Consider the following 21514-nt stretch of genomic DNA (forward strand, 5'->3'; position numbering starts at 1 on the left):
TGTATAAAGTACCGTATGCGTATAAAATATGAACATGTGTTTGCCATGATTATTTGTCTTGTACTTATGCTAATAGTATGTGCGGCAACTCCTTGGTGAAAGGAATTGTCCAAATGTGTGTATTTCAACATACGTCATGTATGTTGAACTATGTATTCTAAGTGTTTGTAGAAATGCCTGAATGAACTAAAGTGTAATATATTATACTATTTGCGGGCATTGAGAAGCGATTCTCAACACTCCTATTGATGTGTAGGATTTACCACATGCAAGTCATATTCCTTGTTGTTTAATTTCAAGTCTTGCTTATGCTTAAATCCATGTTAAAGTTGATATTCTTCAAATGCTTACGTACTACATGATTTGAGTTGTTGTTCCATTACTATTCTAAATTGTAGATATGAATATCTGTTGTAGTGGAATGTGTGTGGGACTATGAATAGTCCAGGAAATCGGTAATCGGCCTTAAGATCGTGGCTGAGGTTGCTTTCGCTACGAAGGACATGAGTAGACGAACCCGAGTCATATTAGAGTTGACGGCAGTGGTTTGGCCACGCGGAGTGTTTGCGCACTCTATGTCATTCAACCCAATGTGCGCTCGTGCTAGTAGAGTTCGTCAAGTAACCCGATTGTCTGTTGTATGGTCACCATGTATAGACACTATTGTTTGAATCTAGGGTACCAAACTTACCAATGAAATCCTATTAACCATTGTACCTTGATCTGTTAAGACTCATGAGCTGGACATGGTGGTATGGGACACCGTGGTCGAGTTGTCGGCCTACGCTGGGGTGACGAGCCTCCCCGTAGTGACCAATGAGCAACCGAACTCGTGAGCCGATTATGGTGGTATGGGACACTATATTCGTGCTGTCAGCCTACATTGATTGGTGACGAGCCCTTTGTAATGACCTCGAGCATGCCTGGATAGCGCATTGAGGTGACGAGCCTTATTGTGGTAACGAAGGTATGATAGGCGTGCATTGATTGGTGATGAGCCCTTTACAACGACCTAAAACCATATGATCGTATGAGATATCTAGGACTGACGACCCTAAAATGGATCACTGTTTGGATGATGATATGAGGAAGGTACCTTAACTTCCCAATCTTGCTGTATGAAAAGGACTAATAACAACTTGGTAATCATGTTCATGCACCGCATTTGCATGTGCCTGGAAGATGTGGCGCACTTTGAGGCGATGTCATGCATAACGTAAGATGAAGACGCTGAGGGTGTACGCGCAAGGGCACGCATCATTCTTCATATATTCTTGCATTAATAAGAGTACTTAGGACGTGTTTGATTGTTCTACTTTATCATTACTGTTTGATTGAACTGATAACATGTTAACCTTTGCTTTATTGTTTCACTGAGTTGATCACTCACTCCCATGTTATGTGTGGTGTTAAACACCCACCAGACTCTATCTTAGTTGCAGATGTTGATGAGACCTCTGAGGCAGAGCTGGAGATCGAGGATGATGAGGCTGCATTTTCCTTCATGCAGTTTTTAGGCGGGTTCTAGTGAGCCTTGTTCTGATGCGCGGGATTCTGGGATTACTTTTGAGATTAAATGATGTAATTTGATACTTGTAATTTTGATAACAACACTTGTAATACGACTTGGTATGTATATGTATTTCAGGGATTTGCACATGTATACATATATTTCTTTAAGTCTTCCGCTTGCTTTCTTCACTTATCCCTGAATCATATTTACAATTTGGCTTAATCTATTCCATGTTTTATGCACTCATACAGACAACATACATCCATCATTCAATATGTTGCATAAGTGATGTTTTGAAACTCGGGAGCTGAGTTATGCTCGACCCCCGAATTTTAGGGCGTTACAGGTGACTAATTTTGAATCAAAGAAAGCTTCCTAAGAGTTACTAAAGGAGCCTATAAGTATTAAGGGGATTCAATGAAGGAACGAGGTCTCACTCTAACTTAATCATGACAACTAAGTCTATATTTCCATTACCTTAGCATAATCAGTCTTTTACATTCCTTAGTATAACCAATATCCTAGTCTTAACTTGGGAGTAGCTGTACTCCAATAGCTGTAATCCAAAGTCTATGCTCATACGCTAGATGAGTTCTTACCATTTCTAATACAAGAAGATGTTTTATCTCTTAGGGTCAAAAGTCGTCTGGTTAAAATTGAGTTGTCCGAACTTGGAATTTAACCACGCTCAAGTATTACACATATGCCCATACTATCTAAGGAGGTCCTAGTGTTCAGGTTATTACATCAGTAGATTTCTTATATTGTTAGATTTTTCGAAATCTAGGAGTACCAACACTCAATGTCGTCCTAGGATAATTTTATGTCCTTTTTCTGGTACATTTAATTTACATATTATTATAATTATTTTTCTAGTAGTTCGTCATCAAGTCCACTTCGTCCCAACAAATTTTCATTGATTTTGTGTTATAGAAAAATTCTAAAAATTCCAGAAGCAGCAACTGTCCAAACTAATGATTTTCAAACAGTTTTCCCAATGACCTATATTTAACTATCTTAACTATGTTATTATATTTTTCATTATTTTTATATAAAACTAGACTTATCAAGCTTCAGTATGGCTTTTAAATCACCTAAATCGGAGTTATAACGAGGTAGATATGATTTTCAAATTTGGATGAAAGTCATAGAAATTTGTGAAAAACAGATCGCCCGGCCCAATGCGGCCCGATTGGGCCCGCTGTACGGACGAGGTCTCACCGAACTGACGAGGTCCTCACCTGTTTTTAGACCTTTTGGTGAGGGGTCACCGGTGGGGCGAGGTCCTGCCCCCCCCCCCCCCCCCCCCTCGGGGGGGTGCTAGAAACATGCGGGGCCCACCTCAGGTCCCCCCGATTTGTGTCGTTTGGCCCCCATGTCCGTGTGAGGCATTTTTAGGTCCAATTTGCAAACCGGAATGAGTTTATCTAATGTACAATATATGATTTTAGGGTAGGAGATGCTAATATATCCAACTAACCTATTTATTTTGTTAGATTTCAAAAGGTTAAGGGTCAAAAACCCATTTTATCCATTGATTTACTATTTATGGTAAGTTTTAGTTTTGGTATTGTTCTTCATCATTTATACCTTAGGATTGGTGTGTATTATGAATGTTCTTAGAAAACTTTGAAGGATAGGATGGTAAAAGATGAGATTTCGAAGGAAAAAGGGTTAAAAAGGGACTTTACTTTACACTTTGGGATTGAGTTCTGGAAAGTTAATAAGGTGTTATGATCGATCCATTGCCTAAGGACATCTATTTTTAGGTTTAGAATTTATCAACTAACGATTCAAACTCGTCAACTAACGGCCTAGAGGTAACTTAGGTCGATTCACGTGATCGAAGATATGTTATGGAATAAATTACAGTATTCAGTCTCACCTGTCGGCGAAACTTGGGATTCTAATGTGGTTTCTAAATTCCATCGCCCCCTTCCTAAATCAGAGTGCGTCAGAGTGCATCGTATTACCATAACCCAGGTCCACTTTAATCCAAATCATGCTCTGATACCATCTTGTAACGCCTTGAAAATTGGGGGTCGAGCATAGACTCAACTCCCGAGTTTCAACGCATCACTTATGCAACATAGTTAATGATGATTTAATGTTGTCCGTATTAGTGCCTTAAACATGAATGGGATTATACCAAAATAGCATATCATACTCCAAAGATAGTTAAATTATGCAAGCAGAAGACTGTGATGGATTTATATAAAATATATAGATGTGTTTCTCAACCTCCTGAGTATGATAGCATCAATGAGCTAAATAAATACATATCTGTTTCAAAAAGAGTACAAAATGACAAAATGTGGATGTCCAACTAATCATATGTTCCTGTAATCCTGTCGTTCCGAGCATCCTATATAAACCCGCCCGAATATTGAATATATGAGAATGCCTCCTTATCATCCTTAAAGTCTAGCTCCGTCTCATAGGCTAAGCCATCATCTGAACCTACAACAGGGACTGGTTAGTGTGTACAACACCGTCCCATAACATGGAAGTGAGTGATCAACTCAGTGGAATAATAAAGCAAAGGTTAACATGTTATCAATTCGGTCAAGCAGTAATGATAACGTAATACAAACAAACATCCCTAAGTACTGTGATTAATGCAAGAATGATATGAAATAATGATGCATGCCCTCGCCTGCCCTCCCTCAGCGACTTCATCTCACGATCGCGCATGAAACACTTCCTCGGCACTTGACCTGATACGGCAAACGCACACATAATGCAGTGCATGAGCATGATTATTAAGTTCTTATTATTCCTTTTCATACAACATGATTGAGAAGCTAAGGTACCTCCCTTATATCAATTTTCAAACAATGATCCATTTTAGGGTCGTCAGTCCTAGCAATTCTCATACGATGTTATGGTTCTAGGTCACTACAAAGGGCTCATCACCTTATCAGTGTAGGCCTAGTTTGTACTCTGGTTGTTATGGAAGGACTCGTCGCCTCAACACAGTCTTAGAGTACACTCGAGGTCACTACCACCCACACCCTACCAACTGGCAGTCTATTTTCGAAGGCTCATCACCAACCCGACTGGGGACCACAGTCAGGCTGCGCAAGGGTAGGCCAATAGCTCGAATATAGTGTCTCATACCACCGTATTCAGCTCACGAGTTTAGGTTGCTCACTGGTCACTACGGGGAGGCTCGTCACCCTAGCATAGATGGACAGCTCGACCACGGTGTCCCATACCACCATGCCCGGCTCATGAGTCTTAGCGGATCGAGGTACCAAGGTTAAAGGGGTTTTTCACTGGTGAGTTTGGTACCTTAGATTCAAGCAGTAGCGTCCATACATGGTGAACATACATCGGGTCAATCTGGTTACTTGACGAGATCGACTAGTATGAGCGTACGCTGGATTAATCGATAAGGTACCATTGTCGATGATCATCGTACGACTTGGATTCACCGAACGCATCAATTGTGGCGAGACTAATGCGACCACTCAAATAGGAATTGTTACCGATTGCCTGGACTACATAGTAGTCCCAATCATATTCAAATAGAGCATATGGAGACATGTGATAATCATATAAGCATTTAGCGAACATTTCCAACATGAATCTCATTCGGGCATTTCATCAAACACATTGCACATATTTCCATATATTGCATTTCATCCATAAATTTGCATAATCAGAATTTAAGTTACATGAAGGAAACTATACATATAGATAAGGTAGCTGAGAATTCTATCTCAACACCCTTATTAAATACAGTTCAACGAACAATACCTCATTCGGACATTTTATCAATCACATAGAACATGTTATTATACATGTGCATTTTATACATAAACCACGAAGTTGAAATTAAGACTACATGTAGGAAATTATATACCTAGGTAAGGTAGTTAGGAAATCCTATCTCAATGCCCTAAATAAATACAATTCATTGGACCATTTCTCATTCAAACATTTCATCAAACACTTAGTCTACACATTCCATCATATGTGAAATAAATTAGTTATAACCTATATTATATCAAATCCTTCCACCAAGGAGTTGCCACCCATACAACAAGCATGTATTCTCAAACAATAATCATGGCTAGCAGAAATCATAATTTCATATTCATTTAAGCATTTCAACAAACACAGGGAAGGCATTAAAATCAACATAGTTTACATACATGTGTAATATACGGGAAACATCGCATCTAATCACATGTGACAGTAATCAAGTCAGTCATAAACCATTACTGACATTGAAGGCATTGAAAACCATGACCTAAACATTTATAGTCCGCACCTTTCGCCAGTAAATGCGTAACAAACTCAGTTTAGACATAAAGTCTTTGTTTACGGCACAACGGCAACCTATAGCATGAAATAGGTCAGCTATTTCACCATTTACTCTACCTGAATCCCTAAAATAGATTAGGGTTAGGATTTTTTACCCGAAAATGGAATTAGAATCACTAGTATAGTGATACAGATAGGTCGGTTCAGCATGTGGAGCGATGGGCTCGGATACAAGGAACTCTCTCCCACTTTCTCTCTCACTTTCTCTCTCTTTCCTTCCCTCTTTGCTCTCTTCTCTCTTAGGGTTGCAAAATCGTTTGGAATGAGAGAGAGAGGGTTTAAGGCCCTTATATAAGCCCTCAATTGATGGGAATGGCCCCAAGGCCATGGTATACTTAGGGTATAGCCAAATAGAGACCGTTTCGATCCAACGGAGCACTTTTGGAGGCCCCTTTTCTGCATGCAGTCGGACTTAAGCTCCCTGACATTAGATCTAGGTCAAGCTAAGTTTTCATTCCAATCGGATTTACAGATCGACCGTGGAGGACCAGTTTCAGTTCAACGGTCACCAGTACTCGATCAGGGCCACAAGTACAATGACATGTGTTGGAAATTTTTCCTGATCCGACGGTGTAATTAGGTTTGAATCTAACGGTCTAAATCCTTAGATTTGGCCTGCAAGTGAAATGACTCAATTCACTTAAGTCCCAGTTTATTTTCTAAAGGTATTCGCGTTTCTCATACACTTCGCCCCGGGCTCAAGTTGTGCGTTTCTGGGTATTATCTGGACTTGATTTTCGAGGTGGTTGCCAAGTCCAGTGAGGTGGTTATAACGGTATAGTTTTGTAGTTATTGGATTTTCGACGTGTGGTCCAGGTCCGATACGGAGTTTCAATGCACTCCCGAGAGCAATTGGGTTTAGAGATTGATCCTAGGTTTCTGGGTAACGTAGCGTCAATGATCCCACTGATTTTGAGTCTTGCAGTTCATATTGAAAGTTGTCCAAGCTAATTCAACAAGTGATTTAGTTAAGCACTTAATTAATCTTCGTCTAATTTCTAAAGGATTTGGTCTTTAGTGATTTCTGCCTGAGGTGGTACTCGGGTCTTTGTATGGATTTTTCTGGGATGTTACAGTTTAGTTTTCTAAATTTTCTACCCTAGGGTTTTTCTTTTCTTAGAGTTTTCATTTTCATATTCTTTTCTAGGGTTTGTTATATTTTAATATTATTAACATTGTTTTATTGTTTCTGTTTTGTAGAAAGTTTGTAATTCTAGTTCTTCCCAACTGGCAACATCCTTCCTCTCTCTCTCTACTTGTTTTCTTAATTGCAATAGGATTTAATTTTGATTTTTCTTTTAGGATTAAAGTTCAAATTATTAAATTAAGGTTTCCGGGTGGTTCCTGCCCAAATGGGTATGGGATTATACATTGATACTTTTAAGAAAATGACGATTGGTTAATGGATTGTCCATCCATCGTCATGTGAGAAAATATCAAAGTGCTCCTGAAACATCATCTGAAAATATGGTTGAAACAGAGCCATTTTTTATGAGAACCCTATGTGTAAGACGCCGCTGACTACGATAGTGTGTAATGAGAACGAGGTACACCAACTTCCATTAAGTGGAATCTTACACAATTATTTACAATCGGCGATAACAAGTACACCTTCCTACATGAATTTTTTTTAACCAATGCAGGAAACATGGATGTTAAACTAGAAGTTATCCAATTACTCCTTAGGTTTCATGGGCTTGACTCCGAAAGTCCATAACTATATCTGAAAGAGTTAGACGAGATTAATGTAACATTGCATTACAACAATATCTCATAAGACATGATTAGACTTAACTTGCTTCCCTTTTCTCTAAAAGAGAAAGACAAGTCATGGCTCCACTCCTTGAGGTTGAGATCTATCAGGGCATGGGTCGAGAAGGAGTTCCTTTAAAAGTTCTTTCTGGTTCAAAAAACCAATACATTGAGGAGAATGAGACCTTTCAATGTTGGAAACATTTCAAGGATCTAATTCTTGCTTGCCCACATCATGTCTACGAGATTTGATGGGTGATTAGCTTTTTATATGACAAATTAAGCTCAATCATGTGCCAATTCGTCAAGATGATGTGTAGTGGTGAAAGCATGAGAAAGGATCCCAAAAAGGTCTGAGATTACTTTGAGATGCTAGCTGAAAATGCCCAATCTTGAGATACCTCTAATCAAGTTAGTAATCCAAAAGCAGTGCAAAGAAAGAGAGAGAGAGAGAGAGTGAGAGAGAGAGAGAGAGAATATGTGTTAAAAGATGAGGAAGTTGTTAATGCACAGTTGATAGGTCTTACAAGAAAGTGAAATTGCGGTTTTACCACTACAAGCAAAGCTTGAATATATGGCTAATGTCCTATAGGGGGGTGAATATAAAATTTTAAATTTTACTAAATAAGTTACATGCACTTATTTCTAAACACTTATGTAAAGTTGTACAAACAAGAAGTCCAACTATTTAATCTTCTTAAGTGAAAACATCATTCAAGCATTGTGTCAAACATGTTCACTGCAGTGAAGTAAATTATGTATATCGTTTGGCAAAATATACTAGATAAGAGATAAAACATCTAACCCATTGCACATGATGTATAGTGGTCCAACTACCTGCCTACTCCACTCCCGACTAACGCACTCTCTCTTAAAGTGTGCTGGATTTCACAATTCAGATAGTTTTAAACCAAGTTCACCATAAACCTTCACAACCTATACAATGTCTAAACGATTTTCATTCATCGATGGCCTACACAAGATCTTAAGGAGTTTGGATATCAAACTCCAACACGAAGTCCTACACAAGGACGACGAACATAATCTCTCACTAGAGGCTTACACAATGACCTGTCGAGTTTAGTATTTCATACTGTAACGTCTCGGAAAAATCCGTACAAAGACCCAAGTACCACCTTAGGCAAAAATCCCTAAAGACCGTAGACTGTGGAAATTAGACGAAAATTAATTAAGTACTAAACTAAATTAATTGGTGGATTAGCTTGAACCAATATCTATACAAACTGCAAGACACAAAACCATTAAAATCACTAACTCAACATTACTTGAAAGCCTCGGGGAAATCCCAAAACCCAGTTGCTCTCGAGAGCACATTGAAACTTTGTATCTGACCTGGACCGCGCATCGAAAGTCTGATGACCATGAAACTAAAGGGTTATGACTGTCTTATTGGGCTTGACAACCATCATAGGAATCAAGCCCAAATAGTATCAAGAAACGCACAACTTGACCCCTGAGCAAAGTGTGTGAGAAACGCGAATATCTTTAGAAAATGAACCCAAACTTAAGTGAATTGGACCATTCGCTTACGAGTGAGATTGAAGACTTCAGACCATCAGTTCTTGACTAAACTTCACCTATGGATCAGGAAAATTTCCTTGCACATATCTGTATACTTGTGGCCCTGATCTAGCGACAATGACCGTTGTTCTGATGCTGGTCCGTCACGGTTGATCAGCCTATCTAAATGCACTGAAATTGCATTCTAACTTAGATTCATCATCAGGGAACTTACTCTGTGACATAGATAGGTAATGGACCTCCAGATGAGCCCCATTCGTCAGAAACAGACACCTTTTAGCTATAACTTAAGTATACCATGGCCCTGGGGCCATTGACATCAGTTCTGGGCCTATATAAAGACCTTAAACCACCCCATTCTCATTCCATACGAATTTCTCTAACCCTAGGAGAGAGAAGAGAGAAAAGAAAAGAAAAGTGTAAGGAGAAAAGAGAAAGAGTGGGATATCGTTGCTAAGATTCTCTCCCACAACTCCATGCCTCGATTCACCTCCCCACCTCACTACACGATCGTCTCCGGTTATGATTTGGGTAAGAAATCCTAACCCGAATCTGATTTAGAAATCCAAATAGAATAATCGATGAAATAACTAACCTATTTCATCACATACGTGTCGTCGTTTCGTTTTCGGGAACGTTGTGTTGGACCCGAGTTCAAATCGGGTATTCTGACGAAAGGTGAGGACTATAAACATTTAGGTTATAGTTTTCAAGGCTTTCAAATGTCAGCAATGATTTATGTCTGACTTGATTGCTGCCATGTGATCTTAGTTACGACGTTTTCCATATATTATACATGTATGAACTATGTTGGACAAATATGCATTCTATGTGTTTGTTGAAATGTTTGAATGAAGTTGAAATTATGATTTTGTGCTTGTCATGATATCTAATCTAAGATCCATGTTTGTTATATGTGTTATAGCCTAGGTTCCATACGAAATTGCTATAATTCATGTCTTAACTAATCTAGTCTATGTATTTGGTAATGTGTAGGCTGAGTGTTTGATAAAATGTCTAAATGAGAAATTGTTTGATGAATTGTATTTAATAAGGGTGTTGAGATAAGATTCTCAATTACCTTTATTATATGTATGATTTCCTCTATGTGACCTTAATTTTAACTATACAAGTTAAGGATGAATTGTAATGTTTGATAACATGTTGAATATGTTTGATAAAATGCTCAAATGAATGTTGTACTTGAATCATTGTTAAATGTTTATATGATTGTCACATGTATCTACATGCTACATTTGAGTATGATTGGGACTACAATGTAGTCCAGGCAATTGGCAACGGTTCCCAATTGAGTGGCTGAATTAGTCTCGCCACATTGGATACGTTCGATGAATCCGAGCCGTACGACGATTGCCAACAGTGGTTAGGCCACGTGGAGTGCTTATGCACTCCATGTTGGTTAATTCAACGTGGGCTCGTACCAATCGAACTTGTCTACTAAACCGATTGGCCTATTATGTGTTTACCATATATAGACACTACTTCCTAAATCTAAGGTACCACTTACCAATGAAAAACCCATTTCAACCATGGTACCATGATTCGCTAAGACTCATGAGCCGGACATGGTGGTATGGGACACCATGGTCAAGTTGTTGGCTTACGCTAGGGTGACGAGCCTCCCCATAGTGTCCAGTGAGTAACGAAACTCGTGAGTCGAATATGGTGGTATGGGACACTGTATTCGAGCTGTCGGCCTACGTTCAGGTGACGAGCCTCCCGTAATGACCTCGAGTATAAACACTTGAATTTACTTATCCACTGCTTTCATTAGGGGTGATGCCCTACAAGTTGCCTATTGTATGTGATTAACTAAGATTGACGACCCTAGATGGATCCCCGCTTGGGTTAATGATATAAAGGGAGGTACATTAGCTTTCCAAATCTGCTGTATGAATAAGCCTAATTAAATACTTGGCTAATATGACCATGCACCGCATTGCATGTGCTTTGGCAAGGAAGTACACGTTTAGGGAGTTTGCCATGCATGATGGTTGACGTAGTCGCTGAGGGAGTGTTGGCAAGGGCATGCATCACTACTGCATATCATCCCTACATTAACCAGAGTAGTTAGGAAATGCTTGTTGTATTGCTTTATCATTACTACTTGATTGAGTTGATAACATGTTAACCTTTGCCTTATAGTACAACTAAGTTAATCACTCACTCCCACTCTGGGACAGTGTTTTAAAACACCAACCAGACTCTGTTTTAGTTGTAGATGACAATGAGGCTTACGTAACAGAGCCGAATTTCTTAGACGAAAAGGAGTTCTCCTACGTGCAGCTCTCTAGCAGGTCTACATAGACCTCGTGCTACTTCGATGAGATTACATGGATACATGGATTAGCTGAATACTCCATATTTTGATATTTTGTTTAGTTTGAACCAATACATGTATAAATTTTAGTCTGGTTATATGATCATACTCTTGAGGTTGTGAAACACGTATATACTTTATATATCCATCTCAGTCTTCCACTTGCTTAATTACATAAACTCTAGAGTATGACATGTTGTTTTAGTATAATCCCTCTCATGTTTAATGCACTAATATGGACAACATTTAAACATCATTATCTATGTTGCATAAGTGATGCGTTGGATCTCTGGAGTAGAGCTTTGCTTGACCTTCAAAATTCGGGGCATTACAAGTTGGTATCAGAGCATGATTTGGATTAAACTAGACCTAGGTTATGGTAACACGACACACATTAACGCGCTTTGACTTGGGGGGGGGGGGGGGATAAAATGTAGAAATGATCAAAGGATCCCAATGTAGAAATGATCGTAGGATCCCAAGGTTTTGCTGATGGGCGAAATTGACTGGTGAACATAGCCCTTACGTGTCTAAGATCATGAGAAATGATCTCAATCCCTTTAAGGCCGCCAATAGGCGAGTTTGAACTAAAATTCGGTGAACCCCAGACTTGGAATAAATTAAAAAAAGCATGAATATGCGCTTCCTGGACTGAGAAAACACCTCATACCGGGGAAGGGGCCCATTGCACGATTTCTGGTGGGACCCAGGAGGTACTCCGCACATTTTCTGCGTGCTGGGATGGGGTGGCCACCACCGGCAGCCCAGGGGGGTGTGGTGCCACCGCCCACCTTTACAGTTGGCCGCGGCGGACCCGTTGTTTCAGCTGCTCACCGCCCTCCACACACACATGTGGGACCACCTTATTTGATCGCTCTTTGCTCTCATTTGTTCATTTCACCCCTCCTAGCCCTCTAAACCCCTCCAAAATTCCATTTTCTCTTCCAAATCTCCCTTCTATATAGACCAAGCTTCATCTTCTTTCATATCTTGCACCCATCTCCACCATTTCCTCAAAAACCTCTCTTACAACTCTCTATTTTCCTCATTTCCCTCATTTGAGCACCCAAACCCATCCTTTGTATCTCATAACTCTCAAACTTTTCAAATCTACCTTATTCTCAAGCTTTTCCAACTCCATGGCCCTCTTTGAGCTCGTCACCACCATCTTTTCCATCTCAACACTCCTTTCCCTCATGAAAAAGAGAAGAGCGGCCCCAGATGAGGTCAGGCCGAGCCGTCCAACCCGCTCAAAGAAGTAGACGAGCACCGTGGCTACTACAAGTGCCGAGCGAGAGCAAAGGACGAAACGGGACCTCGATCCTCAAATTCCGTTAGAGAGATCACTACCGGTGGGTGCCGAACTAGTTTGGTTCCGTAACCATAGAGTTGTGTTTGAAGCACATGTGGATGAGAAGTTATTTGGACTATACCCAGTGATGAACCTTCTGTTGGAGGCTGGGTGGGGCCCCATATTTGAAGGTAAGTCTCATGCAAGTGAAGGCACTGTCTGAGCCTTCTATGGCCACATATGGAACCCACTACTGCAGCCTCTTCAGTTTACTATTCCCTTGGGGAGGCAAGAAGCCATGGTCGATGTAGATATAATGGCCCGAATCATGAGAATTGAGTGTGGTGTGGTACATGCTAGTGCATGTCGTCTCACTAGTATACCAGAGAGAGATTACCTCACGTGATTTCTTTGTAGCCGACTGACTCATTGGAGGCGAGCCAATAGCCTCCCATCGAAAAAAATGACGGCAGACTTCTACCTACTTCACCACATATGCACGTACAATGTGTATCCTAGGTGGAGCAACTGTACCGAATGTACTCGTTTAATGATGGACTTCCTTTATAGGGCTGGACAGGGAGACAAGTTATGCCCTTCTACTTTTGTCCTATCACAGATAGTCAGGACTGCACACTCTACTAGGGGAGACGTTTCACTCTCATTTGGCCGACTTATCTGCAAGATGGCTCGTAACTTTAGTTTCAAGCCTAACATGGATAATCTTGCACCCATCCACTTTATCAGTGAAACTGCGCTCAACAATATGGGGATTGGCTCTAGACAACGTCAAGCCCGCCTCAATGAGTATGGAGATGAGATATAAGAGGAAAGTGAAGAGGAAGAAAGTAGTGAAGAAGAGGAAGGGAATGAAATAGAGGAAGGAAGTGAGGAAGAAGGCAGTGATGAAGAGGGAAGTGAGGAAGAAAGGCAGGAAGAAGGAGAGGAAGCCCAACATTCTAATAGGGGCTCTCCTACTGCTGCACATGAGGACCGCCATGATCGAGCTACCTTAGAAGCCCTTATGGCCAAGATAGAAGAAAACCAACCCGCCTTGAGACAAGAAGTTAAGAAGAATCAAGCTTACCTAAAATAGAAATTCAAGAGGATGTCTCGCACTTTGAGGACCCTCATGTGCTGTATGCAGGATAAGGGTGTGCCTCTAACTTCACCAGAGTCAGTAGACTAGACCCGTGTGTAGTTGTCTTTTGGTTTTCCATGTTTCTTGATTTTCTTTGTGATAGCCTTGGTAGGCTCAGTTGGATGTTGGTGTGCTTAGTGTTTAAAGCTTCTGTTAGGTTAGCTTACAAGCATTCTCTGTCATTATTCATGTGATACTACACCTCATGTATTGTGACAATTTTTGGTTAAATGAAATGCATGAAGCTTCTTTTGATTTGGAATATGTAGAATGCTTGGAAATTTTGAGTAAGTATTCTAAATCTTACACTTGTTGCACCCTATGTTGTATATAGGGAATGCCTCCTAAAAACACTCAGAACATTGCACATCTTGCACTTGGTGAATCGATTGACGGGGCACCTCCCTTAAGCAATAGCCATACGGACCCCCGATTTGGGCCTGGACATCAAGACTATGCTGGATCCACAGCCGGCCATTGGCCCCACCAATGGGCCAACACCTTGTGCACCACCAGTTCCGGAATAGAACCGTGCGTTTACGTCGACTTCACACATGCCTCATGCGGCTCCTCCCCTTGATAGGTTAGAGCAGATGATGCTCCTCATGCAGCAACAGCAGCAAGTTTGAGCCACTATTGCGGGGGCCATTGCCCAAAACATGAGTATGGTCCCACCTGCACCACCTATGTAGCCTGCTAGAAATTTGAATACCAGCAATCTATTTGAACGCTTCCAGCATTTTCGTCCTCTTACCTTTATGGGCACTCACTGACCTAAGGAGGCAGAGTATTGGTTAGATCACATATCCAAGATGCTGAAGCCATTACACTATATGGAAGTAGAACAAGTAGAGCTTATGACCTATATGTTCGAGAAGGAGGCCAGTCTCTGGTGGGAAAGCATCCTACGAACCATTCCTGAAGGACACATGTGGACATGAGATGCGTTTGAAACATGCTTTCATGGAAAGTATTTCCCCCTCACTTACTATAATGAAAAGGAGGGTGAATTTCTTCACTTCCGTCAGGGAGGAATGACTTTATCAGAATACGAGAACAGATTCACAGAGCTGGCTTGATATGCTCCACTGATCCTAGCAGACGAGCCGATGAGAATGCAGCGATTTTCAGAGGGTCTATGGCCCGATATCCGTACAAAGATGTGTTGCACTAGCATTTCCAACTATACTGAGCTAGTGAACATGTCCTTATGAGATGAGCAAGATGGAGACAGACTGTCTCACACACGTTTACCAATGGGCCCAAGGCCTCGGCCTGAATTACCGAACAGACTATTCCTCGGCAAGAGGCCATGTGCAGATTCGCCTCCTAGGCTTATGGCTCCACTGACCCAGCAAAGGTCATCAGATTTGTGGTACACCTACTTTAAGAAGATGGGCTATACAAACACCTATTATTTTACTAAGATGAGGGACAATGGTTTTACGTCACCTCAGAAGATCAACCGTTAGCTACAACGAGCCATATCAACCCCACCTCTATGATCAGCACCGCTAGCATAACCTTTTTACAGACCAACCGTACCTCAAAATAGGCCACCTCAACGACTTATGGAAGTGCAACCTAATCATTCCCAACAAGCGCGTGTACATGCCCTTGCAGCTGAAGCATCTGAGTCAGCATCTGCAGTGCCTTTAGCCTTTGAAGTCACTGCCCACATTTAAGGTACACCTGTATTCCTATTGGTGAACACTGGGTCCACTATATCGATAGTATCATGCCCTACGGTCAAGCATTTGGGGTTGAACACTACCCCTATGATTGGGGTGAGGGTCTTTACTGTGACAGGGACTTTCTCCGATGCTACCAAGTTTTGTAAAGATTGCCCAATAGACTTAGGGAGCAGAACGGTGCGCAATGATCTGATTATCACTCTGCTGCATCATTACGACGTCATCCTTGGCATGGATTAGCTCATCGAAATGAAGGCAGAGATCGATTGTGATACCAGATTGGTGACGGCACATGGACCTGAGGGCACGACCTTTACTTTTTCAGTTCAGGTCAGTTAGCCCTACCATATAAGTTGTTATGCTTCCTTATTGGAGAATGTTGATGGTCCGACACTTGGGGACATGCATGTAGTCCAAGATTTCACGGACGTGTTTAGGATGATACCTGAACAACCTCCTCAGTGCAAGATCGACTTTATAATCGACCTTGTGCTGGGTGCGACGCCCATTTCCTTACCAATATACTGCATGCCTTTGTGTGAAATGGAGGAATTGAGGAAACAGGTAGATCATCTACTGGATTCAGGTTTTATACGGTCTAGCGTATCTCCTTGGGGAGCACTTATATTTTTTGTAAACAAGAAAGAGGGATCACTACGATTGTGTATTGATTATCACAGGCTGAATCACGTCATGGTCAATAACAAGTATCCTCTGCCCAGGATAGATGACCTGTTTGACCAGTTGAAAGGGGCATAATATGTCACAGCGCAAACCCAATGGTCTTAGAATACCGCTAAATCTACTAGATTTGGCGCGCGACAAGCTGAACTAAGGGATTGGTACCCGATGCTCACATACTAAGCCCCAATCTTTGTGTCTGGCAAGGTAAAGGATAAATCTCACCATTCATTCTTCACCAAAGAAATATTAGAGATAAGATAAGTAACGTTTGCATACAAGTAAACTGGGTACTACAAAATTCCAAAAGTACAACATCTATCCGCGCGATACATATATATATCATGTACAATTCAAACTTTTCAAAAGTCAAATCAGTTACCTAGATGTGGCACCTAACTTGTAGTCACTACTTGTTTTTCTTCTTTAGATTCTTTACCTGAGTGGTTAAAGGACAAGTAAGTCTTATAACTTAACAGGTGCAAAGTCTTCATGGTAAGTACGCAAGATAGGTTAACATAAAATATATAATTGACAAATGCAAGTCCTCATGATAAGTACGCAAGATAAGTTAACATAAAAGATATAATCAAAGAACTGCTAAAAGTAATAAACTGAGTAAAGCGATGCCTTAATGAATGATAGAGCATGATCATCTGTGAAATACATAACTGTATGATAACTATAGAAACACCTACCAATAGTCCTCTCACCACAGACTTGACCGCACTACTTCATCATCATATCAACTATGATCAATATACTGTTGAGACTTAGGATCCACCAGGGACGATGCCCATACACCAGACACTAGCAATCGACCTCATTACCCACCAATGGAGTTACAACCAACATTGTGTACACTATTAGCAAACCTTGTTCACGTTTTTCCTCGCTAGTGGATCAAACTGGTCCCCATTTGCCACCTCAGCCCTGAGGCAGGTCGGACATACCCCTTCTCAACCTGGCCTCGTTAGTGGGGGTCAAATATATGGCCCATGTATCCACCTGGCCCAATGGTGAGGCATCCCAAGGTACCATTGGGGTTTAGGGTCTCTCAACCCAAGGGGCACATCATCCCCTACTATTTTCATATTTCCGATGTCCATGATTTAATATCATCATCCTTATCGTAATACGGTCAATCCGTGATGTTGTAAAGAATTTGGTTACTATTCCTCATCATATATCATGTCATGAAATGTATAGTGATGCTAATGACAAGTGATTCAATGATGACTAGAACTCAATGTGTGCTGATATGCAGGTTGCAAGATTATTAAAGAACCGCGTACCTTGGTAACCAATTCCTACGTGATGGTATCAACTTGTGGCCTCATATCTTGATACTTTTGACTACAAAATACTTTTCTCTTCTTTCTTAATCATGATTAATCAAATTTTATTCTTTGTAATTTCTAAACTAGGGTACTTGATCATAATTTTAGTTATTACTTCTTTCTATAAATTAACATCCCTTCTTATGCATGAATATCCTACTAACAATCTAATTTCCTACTCCACAGTTTGATCATTGCATTATATTGGGTGATTAGAAGCCTATTATGACTATTTAAGATATTCATGAAATTGGGTCACAAATTCCTATCATATCGGGTGGCCTTAAGTCCAATACACACTTATGTATTCATGGTGGACTTAATGAGTTTTGGATTGGGCTTTGATGAGGAGAACATATAGTTATTGAGAAGCCCAAAATTTAGCTCCACCACATATGTATTATGTATATACACCCTGATCCATAGCTCAGGTGGTAGACTAAGATACCTCATTTCGACACTTAGTTCTTGGTATGGATCCCTAGTGGGGGTGGCTAACAGTGAAGTGTGGACTAATAGTGGGGCGTACTAACCAACTAAAAATTATATATATATATATATACATATATATATATATAGGAAAAGGTTCTATGTGGTCCAGCACATGGGGACTTCCCATGAGGTCGACTGTGTGGGCCCGGGATGATGTGTGTCAAACATCTGCCACAGATCTCAGCATAAAAACGGTGTAGGTGGGCCTAGGTTTTAAAAAGATGTTGTCAGCTAACCCATTGTTAGATGCATCATGCCATGGTGGGCCTAGGTTTTTAAAAAAAAACCAAGTCCGTCATTGACCAGTGACTTGTGTCAGCCACACCACACACAAAGATAAGGGGGTCGCCCTTCATTAAAATATTCCTAATTGTTTGTTGAGCCCACTAAGATGTTGTTCACGAATCCAGTCCATCCAATATGTGTGTCCCACTTAGTTGAGGGGTCAGACCAAGTTTCAGATGCATCCAAATTTCAGGTGGGCCCCAACGAGTGCCTGTATATATCCTAGCACGTCTTCACATGATTTTAGATGGTATGGGCCACCTGAGTTCCGTGTACGGCTGATTTTCGGGATATCCCAATAATTAAAGGGGACCCATCAAATGAATGGTGTTGATGTTCAACATGCATCATGGTGGGGCCTATGGTGGGTCCCACGTACCTGCCCTCTACAAAGCAGCAGGACGTTGCTTGCTGCAATGTCCTCTAGACGCTGACAGCAACCAGCGTCCAGCATATATGTTGGTTTTTTTTAATGGTTTTTAATAGGTGGGGCCCATATCATGTTGATCCACTCTATTTAATGAATTCTTCAAGTCGTAGGGAGCCTAAAGAGTCCAATATTTGATATGTTTGGACAAATAGAAACATCACAGTGGACCCTAACAGTTTCGGTAGTGAAATTCCATTATTACCATTGTTTTCAATGGTGGGGCCTACTAGAGATTTGCATTAGCTTCATTTTTCGGCTCAAGGCCTAAAATGATGTGGAAATTTTAATGGACGATGTGGATTAGATACATACATCATGGGGAGAATGTTGTAGGCTCATAGCCCCTCCCCTTCATTTCCAAGTAGCAGCATCAGCGTCTCTGCATCATCTTCTTCTCCTTTGTTTTTTTGAAATGTTGTGTGCAAGTGTGTGCATGGGTGTGTGTGGGTTTGGCCAGCCCAATGTGCCACTGCTTGGGTGGTTTAGATGGCATATAACATTATAATGGGCCCACGGTGGAGCCCACCACATTCTAATCAAGCTGAAATTTGTGTGATATTCCATCCAGATCTTTGTAACCTGATGAACGAATTGGATGTCTAACATCATGGTAGGGCCATGATCAATGGTCCCGCACAACTTCGAAATTATGATATTATTTATGTTCTTAAGCCATCTACACCAATAATCACATCATTATCATCATTATAATTATCTTCTCCAATAATCATATTGTCTTCATCATCAACACCATCTTCACCATACATAAACACAAGAAAACCAAAATAAGAATGAGTGAGGAGGGTGTACTCACCTTGATGGATTAGATGGAAGGTTGAGATGGATGGAAGGGATGAAATTGATGGAATGGATGGTTGAGATGGATGGAAAGGATGGGATGGATGGAAAGGATGTGATTGATGGCCCACCAAGATCACTCCTCTTTCTCACTCTCTCTCTCTCTCTCTCTCTCTCTCGTTGTAGAAAAATAATGGTGAAAATGCCAAGGGGTGGAGGGATTTATGTAGAGAAATGGATAAAAATATGGTTAGGTTAGGCTAATATGATTAATCTTAGCTTAGGCTAAGGTTATGAGAATTTGTGCATGATTAAGAATTAATGGTGCATTAAAGGGGCTTGGGATGACATGGTGTGATGATGTCATGTATGAGATATGGTATGGAGAAGAATTGACTTTGGGGTGTACATGAGAGAGGGAGGGGTATGGGTGTGTGACATCACACACATGAGTATAGATTCTCTCAGCCATGTGTGGCATGGTACATGTGTGGGAGCATGTGTTGTGCACATGTTGTATGGCGCCATGCGCACATGATACACCGATGATTCTTCGTGGCATATCCCACTAACGGAGCATCGTACAGATGCACGGGTGGTACTTTCACGATCGCAACGATATGGCAGTCAATATGAAATAGGTTTTAAAGTCTTAGGGTTTCTGTCAGTCGGGTGTGTACTATGCACGGCTAGTCCAGGTTGGTCAAGGGCGTCAATCATCGTGCATATATGTATATAAAATATACGGAATGGATAGGGTCTTACAATCTACCCTCTTAATAAAAATTTTGTCCTCGAAATTTCTATTATATTGGATAAAATGTGGGTTTCATGATCGAAAAAGTGAAATGATTGAAAACCCTTTTTATTACAAAAATGATATTATATGTTGGTGATGTCTTTACAGTGTTTATAAAGTTCATTAAAATAATTGGGGATATTTCTTATGAATGTCCTCCTCACGTTCCCACGAGGCCTCTGCTTCGTTATGGTGTCCCCACTGAACTTTCATCAATGGAATCGTCTTTGACCGAAGGACTTGCTCCTTTCGATCCAAGATACGAATTGGATGTTCTATGTATGACACGTCCTCACGGATTTCGATTGGTTGTCAGTCGATAATGTTCTCTGTCTCTGGCTCACACCTCCTCAACATGGATACATGAAATACATTGTGAACACCTGACAGCTGAGGAGGTAAGGCTAGTCGATATGCCACTTGGCCAATCTGTTCTACTATCTCGAAGGGGCCTATATATCACGGAGCGATCTTTCCTTGCTTGCCAAATTGAAATACATCCTTCATGGGTGAGACCTTGAGGTAGACATAATCTCTGACAGTGAATTCCAATTCCCTACGCCGGCGATTAGCATAACTCTTTTGTCAGCTTTGAGTGGTGCGCATACTCTTTCTGATAAGCTCTATCTTTTCTTAGGTTTGCTAAACGATTTTAAGCTCGAGCAAACTCCGCACTCCAACTTCTGTCCAACAACTAGGTGACCTACAAGGTCAACCGTACAAGGCTTCATACGGGGCTATGCCAATGGTTGCTTGATAACTGTTATTATATGCAAATTCGGCCAATGGCAAATGAGTATCCCAGCTACCCTGGAAATCCAGCGCACATGCTATAAGCATATTGTTCAGAATCTGATTGACTCTCTCAATCTGCCCCTCTATCTGGGGGTGGTAGGTAGTGCTGCACTTCAAAGTCACACCCAAGGCTCGCTGAAAGCTCTTCCAGAATTGTGATGTGAGCCTTGGGTCACGGTCGGATATTATTGATACCCGCACTCCATGCAGCTTGATGATCTCACTAACAAATAACTGAGCAAGTCAGTCTATGGAGTAGGTAGCACGGATAGGTAGGAAATGCATTGA

Source organism: Magnolia sinica, chromosome 5 (genome assembly GCF_029962835.1).
Source record: "Magnolia sinica isolate HGM2019 chromosome 5, MsV1, whole genome shotgun sequence".
Lineage (NCBI taxonomy): Eukaryota > Viridiplantae > Streptophyta > Magnoliopsida > Magnoliales > Magnoliaceae > Magnolia > Magnolia sinica.